Raw genomic sequence first — 12,279 nt, 5'->3', positions numbered from 1 at the left:
ATTATAATATATTCAATTGAATTCGAATCGCAATTATGCGACTATTTATTTCAATTGAAACCTTTAAAGGGAGAGAAATCACTGGCCGCACATGGTGTCTGAAGCCATACACTGCATTATACTCCTCAGCAAGAGCAGAAGACCTCTTCCAGGACATGGTGATTATCACAATTTTTGCACGATCAGTTGCGTTCAAAACATTTAAAAGAACGGAAACCCTCTTCAAGCACATGGTACTTATTGGAAATGTAACACGTGCAGTTACATACGAAGCCAGTGAATGAACAGGAGCAGTGGTGATGCATAGTTATAGCAGAAACAGTTGCATTTGAAAATCCGAGAAACAGAATAAACTCTCTAGCCGAAGATGTTACCTACTTATGATATTGATCAAGTGGTAGTCGGTATTTATCACCTTCAGACACACACAATAAGAGAACGGGAGTAAAATGAAATTTGTTGATTTTGAAATAAGGACAGACCAAGTTTCATGAACATGTCTTACAATTTTAGAGCGAACTAACTGAAGACATTTTATTCTTAATTCTTACTGATTATATGGACAGACATACATTCGCAGAGTAAATGTGAATTTTTTTGAACATCAAAGTTTTCCTAATTTGACTTACTTGTTCATCTTTGAACTGCAACGATAAAACACTTAATTGACCATATGCCTTTTGTATGGTTTCGCTTTCTAATGAACCGAACACTTGATTGAAAATTCAGGCGTGAATATGCTTTGGCGCATCATCTTAAACTAGTATCATATACTTACTTTAAAACATAATCTGGACACTAGAATAGTTTTAAAGGAGGTTCATCAATTGTTACGTAAAATACTTTTCCAATAAGTCGTACGTTCAGGAGCATTGTCAAATTCCCAATACATATCTCCCACACAATTTGTAACAATCAACAACATTTAATGATGTTTGCTTGTTGCTTTTCGTGAAATAGGTTAGAAAATCAAGAAAGTGGGTAAACTGAGACTTGATGTTTTAAGAAGAATAAAGATTCTCAACAAGAAAAATCACAACCTACCAATTACGTTCTTTGCTGATCCCCGGTCGAGTCATACCAAAGACTTACAAAATGCTACTAACAGCTGCCTCGCTTCACGCTCAGCATTAAGAGGTTAGTGTTAGGACTGGTCCGCCTGGTGTCAGGATAATATGACTGGGTGGGACATCATGCTACATGTCTGCGGCATGATGCCCCAGTGCTAGACATAACTATAATTTGTCGCACTGCGGACATCGTAGCGATATGACTGATAAATTATTAAAGCTACGTTAAAAATCCAAATCACACACACACACACACACACGCACACGCACACATGTTCTTTGCTGGTTTTAATCGACGTTCTTATTTTTTCTTCTTTGCATTCCTTACAACCTTACACAACAAAAGATAACAATTACGTTATTTGTTAGTTTCAATCGATGTTCAGCATATGAATCAAAGTTTGCAAGAGAATATTTGTGTGAATATTTGTGTGATTTGCAACAACAATTTCCTGATGCGTTTCAAAGTTACACTTTGAATAGAGCTTACAAAGGAAATGAAAATATAAGGAGCATTTTGGGCGAGATCCAGTCTTCCGAGTATCGACAAGTCTGGTTTTTAAAAGTGTAAATCGAATGGTAGTAAGTGGTGAATGTTTCTAATTAATTCAGACCTAGCAATTAACGTTAAAACAAGTGAAAATTGTAAAGTTAAAAATATAGTTCATATGATGCGAAAACTGTTTTATGTTATGTATTGTTTAAACTGTATAAAGAGAATGCAGAGGAAACCAAAAGGCATTTAATTTATTTACTTTTAATGAACATTCTTCGGGACCTTTATGGTACATAGATTCATTCGCATCTATCTGTCTGTCTCTATGTATAACTGTATGTCTGTTTCAATCTCAATCCACTGTAAACCTGTCTGCCTGTTTGTCTGCCTATATGTCTATTTTATTGCCTGTTCAAGTATTTTGTTTCTCTTGATGGGTATCTTCCTTCGTTGGAATGATGAAATAAATATCTATATATCAATCTATCGATTGACCGATAGCTTTATCTGTCTATATATCTTGATGGGCATGCTCCTTTTTGAGAATGAGTACATTTCATACACAACTAGTAAAGTTTCAAAATCTTAGTCTTTCGTCGTCATTAAACTATTCAATTTGCTTCAGAACAAGAAGACAGAATAACTTCAAATTACTTTTGTTTTTACATTCATCGCCAGGCTTTCTTCTCCAGTTACTTGTCGATATTATGTCCAAATAATGAAGATAATGACCCAAATATAAGTCCTTATTCCAAGGCCAAAAAAAACTGTCGCAAATGACCAAAGGAAAAACTGATTTTAATGAATTTTAATCATTATTGCATAGGATAAGAAGGAACTTAGTGTCACTATAAAGTGTTTTTTTTTCTCTTAGTTTTCTCTGACGATGGTGTTTTCTGACATATGTAATTGTGGTTAAGATTAGTCTTTCTTGTATACATAAACTGGTTCTCTAAATTCAAGAACGAAACTATGCAATCAAAACTGGCAGAAGTTAAATAATTATTAGCATACATTTTGATAAGGATGTCTAAAACAAACTTTTTCTGTATGGGTGTGGAGGTTAACTTTGTTCAGAGGAAGATAAGAGTGCAATGAAAAACTATGCTAATCCACTGGTCCATACAGTAGTTATATTTGTTCAAGAATTTCCGTACATCCTCTGAAGCTGAAGTCGTAAATGGGGTTCTGGGAAGTTAACTTCCAATTAATTGTACTTGACTAACTATATGAAAACCTATTTCAAGTTTTGGAGAAATGACAATTCACCAGCGTTTCCGAAATCAATCCGTCAAAAGTATTGCATTTACACGAATAATTGAAAATGAAATATTTCACTCATGGCTGTCCCGAGAGATTGCTTCAACCATTTACCAGGATACTACAAAATGAGTATTAACTTTCATTTCCAAAATGGTGGGCTCGTCCGGGATTTGAACCCGGGACCTCTCGCACCCAAAGCGAGAATCATACCCCTAGACCAACGAGCCTCACACGGGAAATAATCGTGCCATTATCCGCCTTTATATTTGTCCTGCATACGAGCCGTACCTTATCTACAGCTTGATATCAGTGCGCTGCTGTTACTCAGATCCTTGCACATGAAAAGATTATATCATAGATGAAACGTACATATTTCATTTCCTTGTGTACATTTCATGCACAAATAGTATTGTTTCGAAATATCAGTCTTTTGATATCATTTACTATTCAGTTTGCTTCAAAGCTAATCTCCCAAATCTATGAGACATACACATATAAGTCCTTCTTCCAAGGAGAAAAAACTGTCGCAAATGACCCATGATCAAACTAAATTTAATGAATTTTAATAATCTTTGCATCATTTAAGACCAGATGATAGGAAGGAACTTAATGTTCCTATAAAGTGTTTTCTTTTTCTCTCTTAGTTTTCTCTGAAGATTGTGTTTTGTAATATATGTAATTTATGGATGACATTATTCATTGTTGTATACACAGACTGGTTCTCTAAATTCAAGACCGAAACTATGCAATCAAGCTGATTGTTGTTGTGGGTAATAAATGAAAAGTAATTAGTTGACTTTGTTTAGACTAACATGCTTTAAGATAAAGTCGATTTCCGATGACGAAGACATATTTAGAATTAAAATGATATTTTATTTGCATGCTTCTAAATGAAATCCAACTCATCTGAATTTTACTGTTGATAATAATCAAGAGTTTCAGATCTACATAATATTAATTGCTGCCGATAGACCCTTGGACAATTCGTTGATCAAACAGCATTCTCCATTCGCCGGCGTCCCCGTTTGAAACTTGGATTATGCGTAAAGATGAATGCATGCTGATGTATGTCGATGGAAGCCAAATTTGCCATTCTAGTCGACGGTCATACCATTAATTTGACAGTTGATTTTCACAACAACAAAAAAGATAATTCCAGTAGGTGGATTAGGCAAGGTTCGTTTTAGGTTCTCTCTAAGCAGCACATTCATCTTTCGTTAAAGATATGATAGGAAATCTGTACAAATATTATGAATTCGTCCATCAATATTTTGCTTAAAAACCAATTCCGGATAGACTTTGTTCTATTTACAACCTCCTTGAAAACGAATACCGTTTTCTACTAAAATGCATCTTGTGGATAGATGTGAGATGAAATTCAAGCAGACAAGACCTTTGAAGAGACTAGCAAGTGAGAAATCATGTGGCTGTCTCCAATTTAGAAAGTGCTTCAATCCAAGTAATCTACGCCGTTTCAGAATCAAATAAAGAGATGTGTTGTGTCGGTTTACTCTAACAGCATGCATTGTAACCCCATAGGCAGTCAATCAATAAATCAACGCCTACTGAATTAGATGACACAGACATATAAATGACATTAGGCAGTTAAGGTAAAGACACGGTGGGGAGATAGGCCCTTACGAAGCAAGGGAATAATGTGCATCGGTGGTTCAGTGGTAGAATGCTCGCCTGCCACGCGGGCGGCCCGGGTTCGATTCCCGGCCGATGCAAATTTTTTTTTATATAATTTTGGAATGTTTGCATAATCCAATATTTGTGATAACTCTTTTTGCCCTAGTCTAATTTTCGCTCACTTTTGTGTTTTATGCCAACTCCACAACTGAAATCGGAACAGTCCTTGAATCAGAAGCTTGGATGTCTCACACTGAGTGTCCCTCGCTTCCCGGAAAAAAACATGGATGTTGGTGCAAAACAGCTTTCCATTACAATGGGACAGATCCTTATCTTGTCTATAAGGAGTTTCTAATTGGAACTGTAGGAAGAGCGTAATAACCTTCATTTTTCAGTTAGAGGTTAATCTTTAAATCCGGATGACGATGCCTATCGCCCTTAATTATTTTAACACAAGAACATTTCAGTGTACTGAACGTGTTATTATCATTTACTTTATGACACTAGAATACTCTTTTAGAGATGTCTTCAATTTATTTCAACATTTATGTCTGTCTGTAAACCTCGTTTCACGTTTGACCTTCTCCAGCCAACTTTGACTCGAATTTCATTGAACTGATTTCAAATCCAGACTCAAAGGAATGATACTAACTTCCCATTCACAATGTTTTTGTGTTATTTACAGAATACTGTATCAAACGATCATTGACCTCTGTCTCTCCCTCTGTCTCTCTCGCTCCCTCTCTCGCTCAATCTCCCTCTCTCTCCCTCGCACTCTCTCTCTCTCTGTCTGTCTGTCTGTCTGTCTGTCTCTCTCTCTCTCTCTCTCTCTCTCTCTCTCTCGTTCGAAATCACACAAGAGTTCAAAGTTTATGCCTGCACAATGTCATATGTAGGAAAGTCATCATTGGAGATGTAAATGTTTAGATGATCAACCTGTCATGGGTTTCATTACATTTCAGAGGACAACAAATAGAACTATAATCAGCCTGCAATTTCAAAACTCTACAACGTCATTAAGAATAAATGTACGACATACTGTTATATCTACAATTACACCGTTTGAAAGATAAACTATATCCTCATGCGCAAACATGCACGCACGCAAACATACATATATGTGTAAACAACATACAATCATTTTTTTTTTAAAAGGCAAACTGTTATCTATACTGTATTTCTACTGTGTGATTGAAGTTTCTCCTTAATTGCGGGTAGGAGATTGGGCCTATCTGAATAATGTCTTTTTTATCAATAACATATTGAAGGCTTATTGTGTATATGGTTGTAGATTATAAAGTAAGATTATTAATTTTGTATGAAAACATCTTTATTTGGATTTGAGATCAGATCATTAGTTTTTCCTCAGGAAATCCTGGTGTACCAGATATTTGGCATGTTCTTTACTAAACCTTTAGTATTATCCATGATCTTGCTGCCAGCGTTGAATATTATAGTAAACGAAACAAATATATTTGCAGTAGATGCATTAGGCAAAGTTGATTGCAGGTTTTATCTAAGCAATACACCAAACTTTAGGATAGGAAAACTGTACCAATAGTGCGAATTGCGTCCATTAATGTCTTGCTTACAAACTAATTCAGGACGGATTTTATTTGATTCACAACCTCCTTAGAAATGAACACCATTTCTCTACTTGCATGTGTCTTGTAGAAAGATCTAAGAGCCATATATATATATCTATATATATATATATATATATATATATATATATATATATATATATATATATATATATATATATATATATATATATATATATATATATATATAGATATATAGATATATATATATAAATATATATATAAATATATATATATATATATATATATATATATATATATATATATATATATATATATATATATATATATATATATATATATATATATATATATATATATATATATATATATATATATATATATATATATATATATATATATATATATATATATATATATATATATATATATATATATATATAGACGCTGGGGGCCTTCATTTGATTCCAAGTCTATGAAAGGATACTTTTACATTCAGAATGTGTGCATGGTCCTAAATTGTACTAGCGTTTTTTGCTGTAACCTAATTGTCGCTCACTTATGTTTTGTATGCCAACGCCACAACTTAAAGTCTTCCATCAGTATTCATAGAACTGTATGCCTGAGAATGTGCAGAAATGCATTTCTGCCTATCGAAACAAAAGCACACCTGATGTTTCTATCCAGAACTCAAACCTCAGTAAATCATAAAATAGGGAGTTGCAAAATTAATGCTAAAACAATTCTCTGGCAATCAAGAAGTCTAGTAAAAGTAATGCCACCAATGTCTTTCATCAGTACATTTTGGAATTAGAGCTACAATGAAATGATTTTGCAATATTATCAGCCTATTACAAACCCAGTTTGAAGTGAGACAGAAATGGGACTCGGATTGAATCTTGAAAAGGTAAATAAAAGTCAAACGGAAACTTGCAGAAAACATGGAAGTCAGACGATATTTTTCAATAGTAAATGGAAATCAGACGAAGTCTTGGAAAAGTATGTTTAGGTAGATTTCTGAACACAAGGGAATTCGACTGCTGTATTCCGAATTCAATACCAAGGTATTGTTATATTTATCCGAAAAGTCTCAAACCGGTCTAGAACTGGACTATGCCAAGCGAAGTTCGGACAAGTGGCACATTGTTTCAGATTGTTCAAGACAAACTGAGCGTGTTGCCGAGCGGATTTATTTTAATCGAAACACTATGACGCAGAAACACTATCCATCTTTTAAAGATACAAATGATTTCCTGGAAAAAACTGACCAAACTTACAGCCTCTTAAAACTGTATACTTGGAGAAAGAAAAGTGTGCAACGGCCATAAATTACCATTTTTGTACGTTAGGTGTATTGAGGATAGTTTCCTCGTTTGGACCCATGTGGAGGAAAAATAGTTTCCTGACTGGATATAACAACCATCATTCATCAATTAAAATTAAAACGAAAAAGAAAGGGAATAAGGAGTAGATTTCCTAAATTTGACATTATACAACAGAATAAACTTGCAAACGGGAATAATCGGGCCATTAGGATATATTTAAAGGAGATTCATCAATTGTTACGTTAAATACCTTTCCTGTAAGGCATGGGTTCAGGAGCATTGTTAATTCCAAACACATATTTCCCACACGATTTTGCAACATCAACAAGATTTAATGACGCTTGTTCGATGTATTTCGAGAAATAAGTTGAAAAATCAAGCAAGTGGTTAAACAGAGACCTGAAGTTTTAAGAAGAATAAATATTCTCAACAAAACAAAACTAACAATTTCGTTTTTTGTTAGTTACATTCGACTTTCTTAGTTTTTCTCCTTTATATTCCATACAACTTTACAAAAGAAAAAACAACAATTACGATCTATGTTGGTTTCAGTCCACGTTCTTTTTTCCTTTTACATTCCTTAAAAGCTTGCAAAACAAATGTAACAAGTACGTTCTTTGTTGGTTAAAGTCGATCTTTTTTTCTTTCTTACATTCTTTACAAGCTTACAAATTAAAACTAACAATTATGTTCTTTTTTGGTTTCAATCGACGTTCCGCATCTGCAAGATGACTTATTGTTGTTACAGCTCTGTGAAGATAACAATTCCAAAATGTTGCACCGTATAACTGTAAATATAACTTTATCAAGCATATTTATTCTTAATAGGGTTGTCAACTTTTGAAAGCTGAGGCTGATTGAAGTCCTGAAGATTGATCTCTGAAAGGTAAAGAAATGCAAGACAGGTTGATCATCTAGCCATCTACAACTACAAATATAACTTCCCAACATATGTCACATACACAACGAGAAAACACCGATATTATTTTCACCGAAAGCATAACTTAGGAAGAAAATTATAATATATTCAATTGAATTCGAATCGCAATTATGCGACTATTTATTTCAATTGAAACCTTTAAAGGGAGAGAAATCACTGGCCGCACATGGTGTCTGAAGCCATACACTGCATTATACTCCTCAGCAAGAGCAGAAGACCTCTTCCAGGACATGGTGATTATCACAATTTTTGCACGATCAGTTGCGTTCAAAACATTTAAAAGAACGGAAACCCTCTTCAAGCACATGGTACTTATTGGAAATGTAACACGTGCAGTTACATACGAAGCCAGTGAATGAACAGGAGCCGTGGTGATGCATAGTTATAGCAGAAACAGCTGCATTTGAAAATCCGAGAAACAGAATAAACTCTCTAGCCGAAGATGTTACCTACTTATGATATTGATCAAGTGGTAGTCGGTATTTATCACCTTCAGACACACACAATAAGAGAACGGGAGTAAAATGAAATTTGTTGATTTTGAAATAAGGACAGACCAAGTTTCATGAACATGTCTTACAATTTTAGAGCGAACTAACTGAAGACATTTTATTCTTAATTCTTACTGATTATATGGACAGACATACATTCGCAGAGTAAATGTGAATTTTTTTGAACATCAAAGTTTTCCTAATTTGACTTACTTGTTCATCTTTGAACTGCAACGATAAAACACTTAATTGACCATATGCCTTTTGTATGGTTTCGCTTTCTAACGAACCGAACACTTGATTGAAAATTCAGGGGTGAATATGCTTTGGCGCATCATCTTAAACTAGTATCATATACTTACTTTAAAACATAATCTGGACACTAGAATAGTTTTAAAGGAGGTTCATCAATTGTTACGTAAAATACTTTTCCAATAAGTCGTACGTTCAGGAGCATTGTCAAATTCCCAATACATATCTCCCACACGATTTGTAACAATCAACAACATTTAATGATGTTTGCTTGTTGCTTTTCGTGAAATAGGTTAGAAAATCAAGAAAGTGGGTAAACTGAGACTTGATGTTTTAAGAAGAATAAAGATTCTCAACAAGAAAAATCACAACCTACCAATTACGTTCTTTGCTGATCCCCGGTCGAGTCATACCAAAGACTTACAAAATGCTACTAACAGCTGCCTCGCTTCACGCTCAGCATTAAGAGGTTAGTGTTAGGACTGGTCCGCCTGGTGTCAGGATAATATGACTGGGTGGGACATCATGCTACATGTCTGCGGCATGATGCCCCAGTGCTAGACATAACTATAATTTGTCGCACTGCGGACATCGTAGCGATATGACTGATAAATTATTAAAGCTACGTTAAAAATCCAAATCACACACACACACACACACACGCACACGCACACATGTTCTTTGCTGGTTTTAATCGACGTTCTTATTTTTTCTTCTTTGCATTCCTTACAACCTTACACAACAAAAGATAACAATTACGTTATTTGTTAGTTTCAATCGATGTTCAGCATATGAATCAAAGTTTGCAAGAGAATATTTGTGTGAATATTTGTGTGATTTGCAACAACAATTTCCTGATGCGTTTCAAAGTTACACTTTGAATAGAGCTTACAAAGGAAATGAAAATATAAGGAGCATTTTGGGCGAGATCCAGTCTTCCGAGTATCGACAAGTCTGGTTTTTAAAAGTGTAAATCGAATGGTAGTAAGTGGTGAATGTTTCTAATTAATTCAGACCTAGCAATTAACGTTAAAACAAGTGAAAATTGTAAAGTTAAAAATATAGTTCATATGATGCGAAAACTGTTTTATGTTATGTATTGTTTAAACTGTATAAAGAGAATGCAGAGGAAACCAAAAGGCATTTAATTTATTTACTTTTAATGAACATTCTTCGGGACCTTTATGGTACATAGATTCATTCGCATCTATCTGTCTGTCTCTATGTATAACTGTATGTCTGTTTCAATCTCAATCCACTGTAAACCTGTCTGCCTGTTTGTCTGCCTATATGTCTATTGTATTGCCTGTTCAAGTATTTTGATTCTCTTGATGGGTATCTTCCTTCGTTGGAATGATGAAATAAATATCTATATATCAATCTATCGGTTGACCGATAGCTTTATCTGTCTATATATCTTGATGGGCATGCTCCTTTTTGAGAATGAGTACATTTCATACACAACTAGTAAAGTTTCAAAATCTTAGTCTTTCGTCATCATTAAACTATTCAATTTGCTTCAGAACAAGAAGACAAAATAACTTCAAATTACTTTTGTTTTTACATTCATCGCCAGGCTTTCTTCTCCAGTTACTTGTCGATATTATGTCCAAATAATGAAGATAATGACCCAAATATAAGTCCTTATTCCAAGGCCAAAAAAAACTGTCGCAAATGACCAAAGGAAAAACTGATCTTAATGAATTTTAATCATTATTGCATAAGAAAAGAAGGAACTTAGTGTCACTATAAAGTGTTTTTTTTCTCTTAGTTTTCTTTGACGATGGTGTTTTCTGACATATGTAATTGTGGTTAAGATTAGTCTTTCTTGTATACATAAACTGGTTCCCTAAATTCAAGAATGAAACTATGCAATCAAAACTGGCAGAAGTTAAATAATTATTAGCATACATTTTGATAAGGATGTCTAAAACAAACTTTTTCTGTATGGGTGTGGAGGTTAACTTTGTTCAGAGGAAGATAAGAGTGCAATGAAAAACTATGCTAATCCACTGGTCCATACAGTAGTTATATTTGTTCAAGAATTTCCGTACATCCTCTGAAGCTGAAGTCGTAAATGGGGTTCTGGGAAGTTAACTTCCAATTAATTGTACTTGACTAACTATATGAAAACCTATTTCAAGTTTTGGAGAAATGACAATTCACCAGCGTTTCCGAAATCAATCCGTCAAAAGTATTGCATTTACACGAATAATTGAAAATGAAATATTTCACTCATGGCTGTCCCGAGAGATTGCTTCAACCATTTACCAGGATACTACAAAATGAGTATTAACTTTCATTTCCAAAATGGTGGGCTCGTCCGGGATTTGAACCCGGGACCTCTCGCACCCAAAGCGAGAATCATACCCCTAGACCAACGAGCCTCACATGGGAAATAATCGTGCCATTATCCGCCTTTATATTTGTCCTGCATACGAGCCGTACCTTATCTACAGCTTGATATCAGTGCGCTGCTGTTACTCAGATCCTTGCACATGAAAAGATTATATCATAGATGAAACGTACATATTTCATTTCCTTGTGTACATTTCATGCACAAATAGTATTGTTTCGAAATATCAGTCTTTTGATATCATTTACTATTCAGTTTGCTTCAAAGCTAATCTCCCAAATCTATGAGACATACACATATAAGTCCTTCTTCCAAGGAGAAAAAACTGTCGCAAATGACCCATGATCAAACTAAATTTAATGAATTTTAATAATCTTTGCATCATTTAAGACCAGATGATAGGAAGGAACTTAATGTTCCTATAAAGTGTTTTCTTTTTCTCTCTTAGTTTTCTCTGAAGATTGTGTTTTGTAATATATGTAATTTATGGATGACATTATTCATTGTTGTATACACAGACTGGTTCTCTAAATTCAAGACCGAAACTATGCAATCAAGCTGATTGTTGTTGTGGGTAATAAATGAAAAGTAATTAGTTGACTTTGTTTAGACTAACATGCTTTAAGATAAAGTCGATTTCCGATGACGAAGACATATTTAGAATTAAAATGATATTTTATTTGCATGCTTCTAAATGAAATCCAACTCATCTGAATTTTACTGTTGATAATAATCAAGAGTTTCAGATCTACATAATATTAATTGCTGCCGATAGACCATTGGACAATTCGTTGATCAAACAGCATTCTCCATTCGCCGGCGTCCCCGTTTGACACTTGGATTATGCATAAAGATGAATGAATGCTGATGTATGTCGATGGAAGCCAAA

General features: G+C 34.3%; 3 non-coding genes across 3 annotated transcripts; 1 reads left to right on the top strand and 2 right to left on the bottom strand.

Moving 5' to 3' along the window:
• Positions 1-2,984: 2,984 nt before the first annotated feature.
• On the bottom strand, positions 2,985-3,056 carry Trnap-ugg (transfer RNA proline (anticodon UGG)). The gene has a single exon. It is a non-coding gene; the product is annotated as a tRNA-Pro (tRNA).
• Positions 3,057-4,488: 1,432 nt separating this feature from the next.
• Trnag-gcc (transfer RNA glycine (anticodon GCC)) lies at positions 4,489-4,559 on the top strand. The gene has a single exon. It is a non-coding gene; the product is annotated as a tRNA-Gly (tRNA).
• Positions 4,560-11,349: 6,790 nt separating this feature from the next.
• Positions 11,350-11,421, bottom strand: Trnap-ugg (transfer RNA proline (anticodon UGG)). The gene has a single exon. It is a non-coding gene; the product is annotated as a tRNA-Pro (tRNA).
• Positions 11,422-12,279: the final 858 nt, after the last annotated feature.

This window comes from Sinohyriopsis cumingii, unplaced genomic scaffold (assembly GCF_028554795.1).
Source record: "Sinohyriopsis cumingii isolate HCF-2022 unplaced genomic scaffold, ASM2855479v2 utg002482l, whole genome shotgun sequence".
Lineage (NCBI taxonomy): Eukaryota > Metazoa > Mollusca > Bivalvia > Unionida > Unionidae > Sinohyriopsis > Sinohyriopsis cumingii.
The sequence above is the reverse complement of the archived record's forward strand: the minus strand, read 5'-3'. Positions and strand labels throughout refer to the sequence as shown.